Raw genomic sequence first — 7,892 nt, forward strand, 5'->3', positions numbered from 1 at the left:
AAATCCTAAAAGATAATGCTGTTAAAATGCTGCACCCAATATGCCAGCAAATTTGGAAAACTCAGCAGGAACGGGAAAAGGTCAGTTTTAATTTCAATCCCAAAGAACCACAGTGCCAAAGAAAGTTCAAACTACTGTAAAATTGAACCCATTTCACATGCTAGCAAGGTAATGCTCAAAATCCTTCAAGCTAGGCTTCAGCAGTACATGAACTGAGAACTTCCAGAGGTACAAGTTGGATTTAGAAGAGGCAGAGGAACCAGAGATCAAGTTGCCAACATCTGTTGGATCATAGAAAAAGCAAGGGAATCCCAGAAAAAATATTTACTTCTGCTTCATTGACTATGGTAAAGCCTTTGACTGTGTGGGTCATGACAAACTGGAAAATCCTAAAGAGATAGGAATGCCAGACCACCTTACCTGTCTTCTGAGAAACCTGTATGCAGGTCAAGGAGCAACAGTTAGAGCCAGACATATACAGTGGACTAGTTCAAAACTAGGAAAAGAGTACATCAAGGCTTTATATTGTCACCCCGCTTATTTAATTCCTATGCAGAGTATATCATGTGAAATGCCCAGCTGGATGAATCACAAGCTGGAATCAAGACTGCCAAGAGAAACATCAACAACCTCAGATATGCAGATGATACCACCCTAATGGCAGAAAGTGAAGAGGAACTAAAGAGCCTCTTGATGAATGTGAAAGAGGAGAGTGAAAAAACTGGCTTAAAACTGAACATTCAAAAAGCTAAAATCATGGCATCTAGTCCCATCACTTCGTGACAAATAGGTTGGGGAAAAAGTGGAAACAGTGACAGGTTTTATTTTCTTGGGCTCCAAAATCACTGTGGATGGTGACTGCAGCCACAAATTGAAAGATGCTTGCTCCATGGAAGAAAAGCTATGACAAACCTAGACAGTGTATTAAAAGGCAGAGATAAGGGTCTGTATAGTCAAAGCTATGGTTTTTCCAGTAGTCGTGTATGGCTATGAGAGTTGGACCATAAAGAAGGCTGAGCACTGAAGAACTGATGCTTTCAAACTGTGGTGCTGGAGAAGACCCTTGAGAGTCCCATGGATAATGAGGAGATCCAACCAGTCAATCCTAAAGGAAATCAACCCTGAGTATTCATCGGAAGGACTGATGCTAAAGCTGAAGCTCCAATACTTTGGCCACCTGATGCGAACAGCTGACTCATTGGAAAAGACCCTGATGCTGGGAAAGATTGAGGGCAGGAGGAGAAGTGAGAGACAGAGATTGAGATAGTTGGATGGCATCACTGACTCAATGGACATGAGTTTGAGCAGACTCCAGGAGACTCGGAAGGACAGGGAAGCCTGGAGTGTTTCAGCCCATGGGGTTGCAGAGGAAGGGACATGACTTAGTGACAGAATAACAAAAACACACAGTAGAGTGTATCTGTTAATCCCAACCTCTTAATTTTAAAGCTCTTTAAGTCAAGATCACAGAGCTGGAAGACCAAAAATAGGCAGTATTATAGTATCATAGCAAATATCTTTTTTAATCATTTACATTTCTCCACTACCTGTAGTAATTAAGTCAAGGCCCCTACCATTAAGTGCCAGGCATTAAGCACTGCATTAACAGTTGTATTATTATTGCTCCTTCCCCTGTCAGTGAACTTCATGCTACTATAGAATAATATTGAAAATTAAAAGAAGGTATAGTATGGTTAAATAATTTGCTTAACCTTGTTTTTCAGTATATCAGCCTATCTAGCCTAGACCATATTTTTCTTGAGTTACATCCTGAGGCATTAAAAAAAAAAAAAAAAATCACACCTTTTGGTGGTAAACCTCTGGCCAGGATCTTTTCAAAAACATTGTGCTGATATGAATGAGCTATGGTTCCTCTCATCTTTTAAAAATGCTGCAAGTTTAATTAAAAGTCTTTGTAAGTGTAACAGTATCTCATTGTGCTTAACTCAACTGGGTAACTTCCCTAGAAACAGTTGCAGAAAGTAAAGGGGAGTATTTCTGTCAGTTGCCAGCATCCTTCTCTTAGATTGTAACCTTCTTTTCACTGAAAATAAATAGTAAGATCTCTCTTTTTTTTTTTAAGTTTGTTTCCCTTTGTCATCTGTCTTCAACAATAAAAGTTAACTGAGAACAGTTTTCTTTTTGTTTGCCTTTTCAGTGTGGCACACAGACTGTTGTGGTTGTCTAGTTGCTCGGTTGTGTCCAACTCTTTGTGACCCCATGGACTGTAGCCCACCAGGCTCCTTTGTCCATGGGATTCTCCAGGCAAGAAGACTGGGGTAGGCTGCATTTCCTACTCCAAGTGATCTTCCTGACCCAAGGGATCAGACCTGCATCTCCTACATTGTTGACGGATTCTTTACTGCTGAGCCACCAGAGAAGCTCAAATGGCACTCTTATGGCACAAAGAGCAAATCCTCCAAAGCACTTTTTTCCAAGTATTTTTCTAGTGGTATGTTGGCACATGCACGGTCACGTGTGTGTGTACCGTGGGTGCGTGAAGGAAAGCATGTGATGTGGAAAAGCATTTTGCTTTACTGCTGCCTGCTATTCACATCTGTATCAACCAGCAAATTGTTTGTTATGTAATTCGTAATGTAGTCATTTGTAACGTGCCGATCATCCAAGGCCCCGTGTACTCAGATCTTGCAGTGGGGAAAAAATGCAGCACACGCAAAAGCCCCCTTTACAGCCAAAATCTAGACAGTGCATCTCAAATCACAAGGATCCACTTCTATCATCGAGGTTCTGAATTCTTGATAAAGGAGTAAGCACCCAGGACCCAGGAGTCCCAAACAAGGTCCCCCCCCCACCATCCTATATAGAAGGGATTCGAGGTGATGAACCATAGCAGGGGTAAGGTAGAGAGAAAGAAAAACAGTCATGCTTTGTTTTCCTCAAGATAATTTTTTTTTTAATGTCCTGGAGGAAGAAGTGGGGAAGTGTTGGAGTAGCTGAGATGTCAAAGCAACAGCCTTACGAAAGGAACACGGCACTTGAGCAAGCAGTCACTTCTCATCACCGTCTCCCCACCAGCAAGTGGCCAGGGTCAGACCCGCACCATCCCCAGAAGCGCCTTCGGTCGGAAGAGAATGATTTCTAAAGAATGAGAGCTCAAAGAAAGATGAAATATCTATGCAGAGTCCTGGAAATGCTCAGCGGGCCAGCTAGTCCGGATGACAGATGCCCTCAGATGCAGACTGGGAGCGACAGGAGAGACTGAAATGGAGGAGAGCTAAAGACCTTGTTCCAACGGCCCTCAGACTTCACTTGGCCTCCAGAAAATCGCCTGTTTGGGTCAGCGCAGTGAGGTTTGAAACGGCTAGAGAGAAAGGCTGCGGGGGAACGGGCTGAGCTCAGGCGTGGCTTCTAAAGAGGCTGATGGATGTCCCCACTGCGGAGGAGCTGGCAGATGCTCTGCAGGAGCTGAGGCACCAGCCGGGTGGGGCTCAGAGGTCCCCAAGACCCGCCCTGGGAAGTTTTTCTCCTCTCATGTCTCGCAAAGTCTCCCCTATTTCTATTCATCCTGATAAACAGCCTCCAAAATGAGGTCAGGGCATCAGATCAGTGTCATCCTTTGGTGACTCATGATCAGGGCACCTTTCTCATTAGGCGCAAGAGAAACGTGAGAGGCCGACCTCCCACCGTGTTGCAGGTCATTCCTTCCAGGCTTCTCTCCCAGACTAGAGGAAACTGCTTTAGGAAATGTCAGCAGGCTGGTCTTTTTCTCTGAGGATTTGACACTCTAAATTTATTTCGATAACTGTTTGTTGAGTCCCAACACAAGTGAGGCTTCATGGTAGAATAAAAAGTTCATGGAGCTAGGAGAAAAATTTCTGGTGAACTGCAGCCATGAAATTAAATGATGGTTGCTCCTGGAAGGAAAGCTATGACAAACCTAGACAGTATATTAAAACGCAGAGACATCACTTTGCCGACAAAGGTCCATCTAGTCAAAGCTATGGCTGTTCCAGTAGTCATGTATGGATGTGAGAGTTGTTCCATTAAGAAAGCTGAGAGCCAAAAAATCAATGTTTTGGAGTTGGAGAAGACTCTTGAGAGTCCCTTGGACAGCAAGGAGATCAAATCAGTCAATCCTAAAGGAAATCAACTCTGAATATTCATTGGAAGAACAGATGACGAAGCTGAAGCTCTAATACTTTGGCCAGCTGATGTGAAGAGCCAACTCACTGGAAAAGACCCTGATGCTGGGAAAGACTGAGAGCAGGAGGGACAAGGCGTGACAGAGGATGAGATGGTTACTGACTCAAGGTACATGAATTTGAGCAAAACTCCAGGAGATAATGAAGGACAGGGAAGACTGGTGGCTTGCAGTCCATGGTGGTGGCAAGGAGTCAGACCCAACTTAACGACTGAAAAATAACAAAATAAAACTCCCCCAAAATGGTGTTCTTGCTGTCCCTGCAGCCCTTGTCTCCTATTTGAAACTGGGTGAATCTTCACCCTCCCTAAGTCTCCCCTGCAGGAGTGTGGTCCTGATGAGCGTGAACGGGGCTGGCCAACAAGATGTAAATAAAACATGTTCACATTCAATGACAGCCTGTCCTCTGGCAGCTTACAACTCAGCAATGTGATTCTCTACGGCATAATTTGTCATACAAACCTGATCATTTTGAGAATGAAATGAGGTATTATTAATAATGATGGGAGGAAAACAACCTAAGTTTCCATTGACAGGTGGATGGATAAAGAGGTGGTACATGTATACAATGGAATATTGCTGCTAAGTTGCTTCAGTCATGTCTGACTCTGTGCGACCCCATAAATGGCAGCCCACCAGGCTCCCCCGTCCCTGGGATTCTCCAGGCAACAACACTGGAGTGGGTTGCCATTTCCTTCTCCAAGGCATGAAAGTGAAAAGTGAAAGTGAAGTCGATGGAATATTACCCAACCATAAAAAAGAACAAAATAGTGCCATTTGCAGCAACATGCATGCAACTGGAGATTCTCATGCTAAGTAAGGTGAAAGAGAAAGACAAATACCATATGATACCACTTCCAGGTGGAATCTAAAATATGACACAAATGAACCTATTCACAAAACAGAAAGGGACTCACGGACATAAAGAGTAGACTTGTGGTTGCTGGGGGAAGTGGGTTGGGGGAGGGGATGGAGGAGGGAGGGTTAGCAGATGTAAGTGACTGTATATATAGATAGGATGGATAAGCAACAAGGTCCTACTATATAGCACAGACAACCATATTCAATAACCTGTGATAAGCCATAATGGAAAAGAATAGTTTTTAAAAAGAATGTGTGGGTATGTGTATGTATCTGTGGCTTTCCCAGGTGGCATAGTGGTAAAGAACCTGCCTGTCAATGCAGGAGACAAGAGAGACGTACGTTCAATCCCTGGGTTGGCAAGATTCCCCTGGAGGAAGGCATGGCAACCCACTCCAGTATTCTTGCCTGGAGAATCCCATGGACAGAGGAGTCTGGCGAGCTACAGTCCATGGGGTTGCAAAGTCAGACACAACTGAAGCGACTGAGCACACACGCATGCGCGTACCATCTGACTAGGGGATGTAGGGGGCAGAGGGCCACACTAGGAGAACAAAAGAGTTCTCAGAAGGGGAGGGGGGTGAAAGGGCACTTATGAAAAGACTAGTGACTTTCTGGAAATACAAGTGGGCCCTTAGGAGAACAGTTGGGAGATGTGATAGTTTTTGTAACAATGTCTTTGATTGTGGTGCCAACTTTTTCCTCTCAAAACAGAGATTAGAGTTTTTCCTTAGGAGGGGATTTACAAAAATTGGGTTCTTTTGCATTTTGTTTGTTTTGGTAGGCTCTGTTTTCAGGCAGATAAAGGATTTGAGGTACTCAAATGCCTGACCTCAAGATAATTCTTATGCCAAAGTGGCGTATTTGGGGGCTGATATATCAAGACCCCTTCAATGTTAACAAAATGGATTTGGGTTTGAGCACTTGGATTTTCTTATTGGAATTAAGTATTTTCATTTTCTTATGGGAAACTTCTTTGAAATCATGTAGGTTATGTGGCATTATTTTGCAGTTTTTAAGTTTGAGCATGAAGCTTTTTCTAAAATAAAACTGTTTGTGGACTCTTACAATTACATTAAAATATCCAGGCTATTTACTGCTTGGAATGTCCCTAAAGTATTTATTCATCAAATTAGGGTATCAAAATAAGATCATAAGAACTAGCTTAATTTAAGAGAATTTAAGTAAAAATCTTGTAAAGCAGATGCCTTAAACAGGAAATAGAGTCTTCTCTATTTTGATATGCCATTGTATACATTTAACTAAAAAGGCAAGTAGAACTTGTAAAATAATTGAATTATTAAACACCTCCCATGACATTAAAAATTGCTATTTTGTAGCTTGCTTTATGTAAATCACCAATAGAATTGTGTTCTACTTGATGAATGAGGATTTTGGAAGGAGGCTGCTGTCAGACGATTTAGCAATAAAACAAAATAGCGAAGAAGACATTAGGTTTTTATTGCTAATTTACTCCTCGGTTTCTCATTGCACAGGGGTAATTCCCCATCAGAATGAGGTAATAAGGCCTGATGGACGTCAACGTGCCTCACCTTCAGAATGCGGGTGGTGCTGGCCGTGTTTGCTCAATTTTACCACATCCTGAGGTTGGGGAAATGCTTCCATGGAAATGAAGCTGTTTTCTGTGGGGTCTGTTCCTGACAAGCTATACTGCAGCCCCAGCAAAAATGAGGAGACAATAAATCATCTGGTTTAGAACCAAATCCACCAACCAAAAGAGAACAGACCAAAAACAAACAGAAGGCACCTAAATGCTACTCCACCTGTGAAGACAGAAATTGGTTTATCTAAAAGATGTAAACAAGCAAAGCTAGCAGGAAAGAACTGGCCTGCCAATGCAGGAGACCTTAAGAGACACTGGTTCGATTCCTGGGTCAGGAAGATCCCCCGGAGGAGGGCATGGCAACCCACTCCAGTATTCTTGCCTGGAGAATCCCATGGACAGAGGAGCCTGGTGGGCTATGGTCCATGGGGTTGCAAAGAGTCGGACACAATTGAAATGACTTAGCAAGTACACACAGACACAGTTGTGTTGAAAGGATGTGTGGACGGATGGATGGCAGGAATAATCCATCCTTCCCAGTATTCCTCTCAGTAAGCACAGTATCTCAACCTAGAAAATGCAGAGTAGAAACAAAAAAAGGAAGACTTAGAGAGGGAGAAAAGCAATATGAATGGAAGCCCACTCTCCAAAGCATAATAAATATACCTTCATTGGGAATTTTGATTGATATGGTGAGTTGTTTTATAATTACTTCTCCAAGAAAAAAAAATGAGGCACAGTCAAAGTACATGTCATTAGGGACTTCCTTGGTGGTCCAGTGGCTAAGAACCCCCTCGTCCCAACGCAGGGTGCCCAGGTTCAATCCCTAGCCAGGGAGCTACACACTGCATGCCACAACAAATATCTCACATTGTGCAACTAAGACCAGGGACAGCCGAACTATAGTAATAAAAAGAAAATATTTTTAACATACACACCATCGGGCAGTGGACAGGAAAAATGTCTCCATAGCAGAGCACAGGTCCCCGACGACAGGGATTCTGTCGTGACTCTGATCTGCTCTAACCACCTGAGCCATGTGGAGTTCCCCCACTGGGAGAAGCACATTTCAGAGAACATCGACCCTCCCGTTTCCCAGGTCATGCTGACATTTTTACCCCTTTCTAAACGTCCATAGTAAAGATAGTCACTAGGTATTATCAGTAGTTAGAGAAAGGAATCTGAGAAAAAGATCCAATATACACTGAGATGTATACAAATTATACAGAGAGTTTCTATTTATTGGTGGAAATGGCAAATACAGATATGTTGTATGGAGCCCCTTGGGAGAGATACTTGTTCTGA

Source organism: Bos indicus x Bos taurus, chromosome 8, assembly GCF_003369695.1.
Source record: "Bos indicus x Bos taurus breed Angus x Brahman F1 hybrid chromosome 8, Bos_hybrid_MaternalHap_v2.0, whole genome shotgun sequence".
Lineage (NCBI taxonomy): Eukaryota > Metazoa > Chordata > Mammalia > Artiodactyla > Bovidae > Bos > Bos indicus x Bos taurus.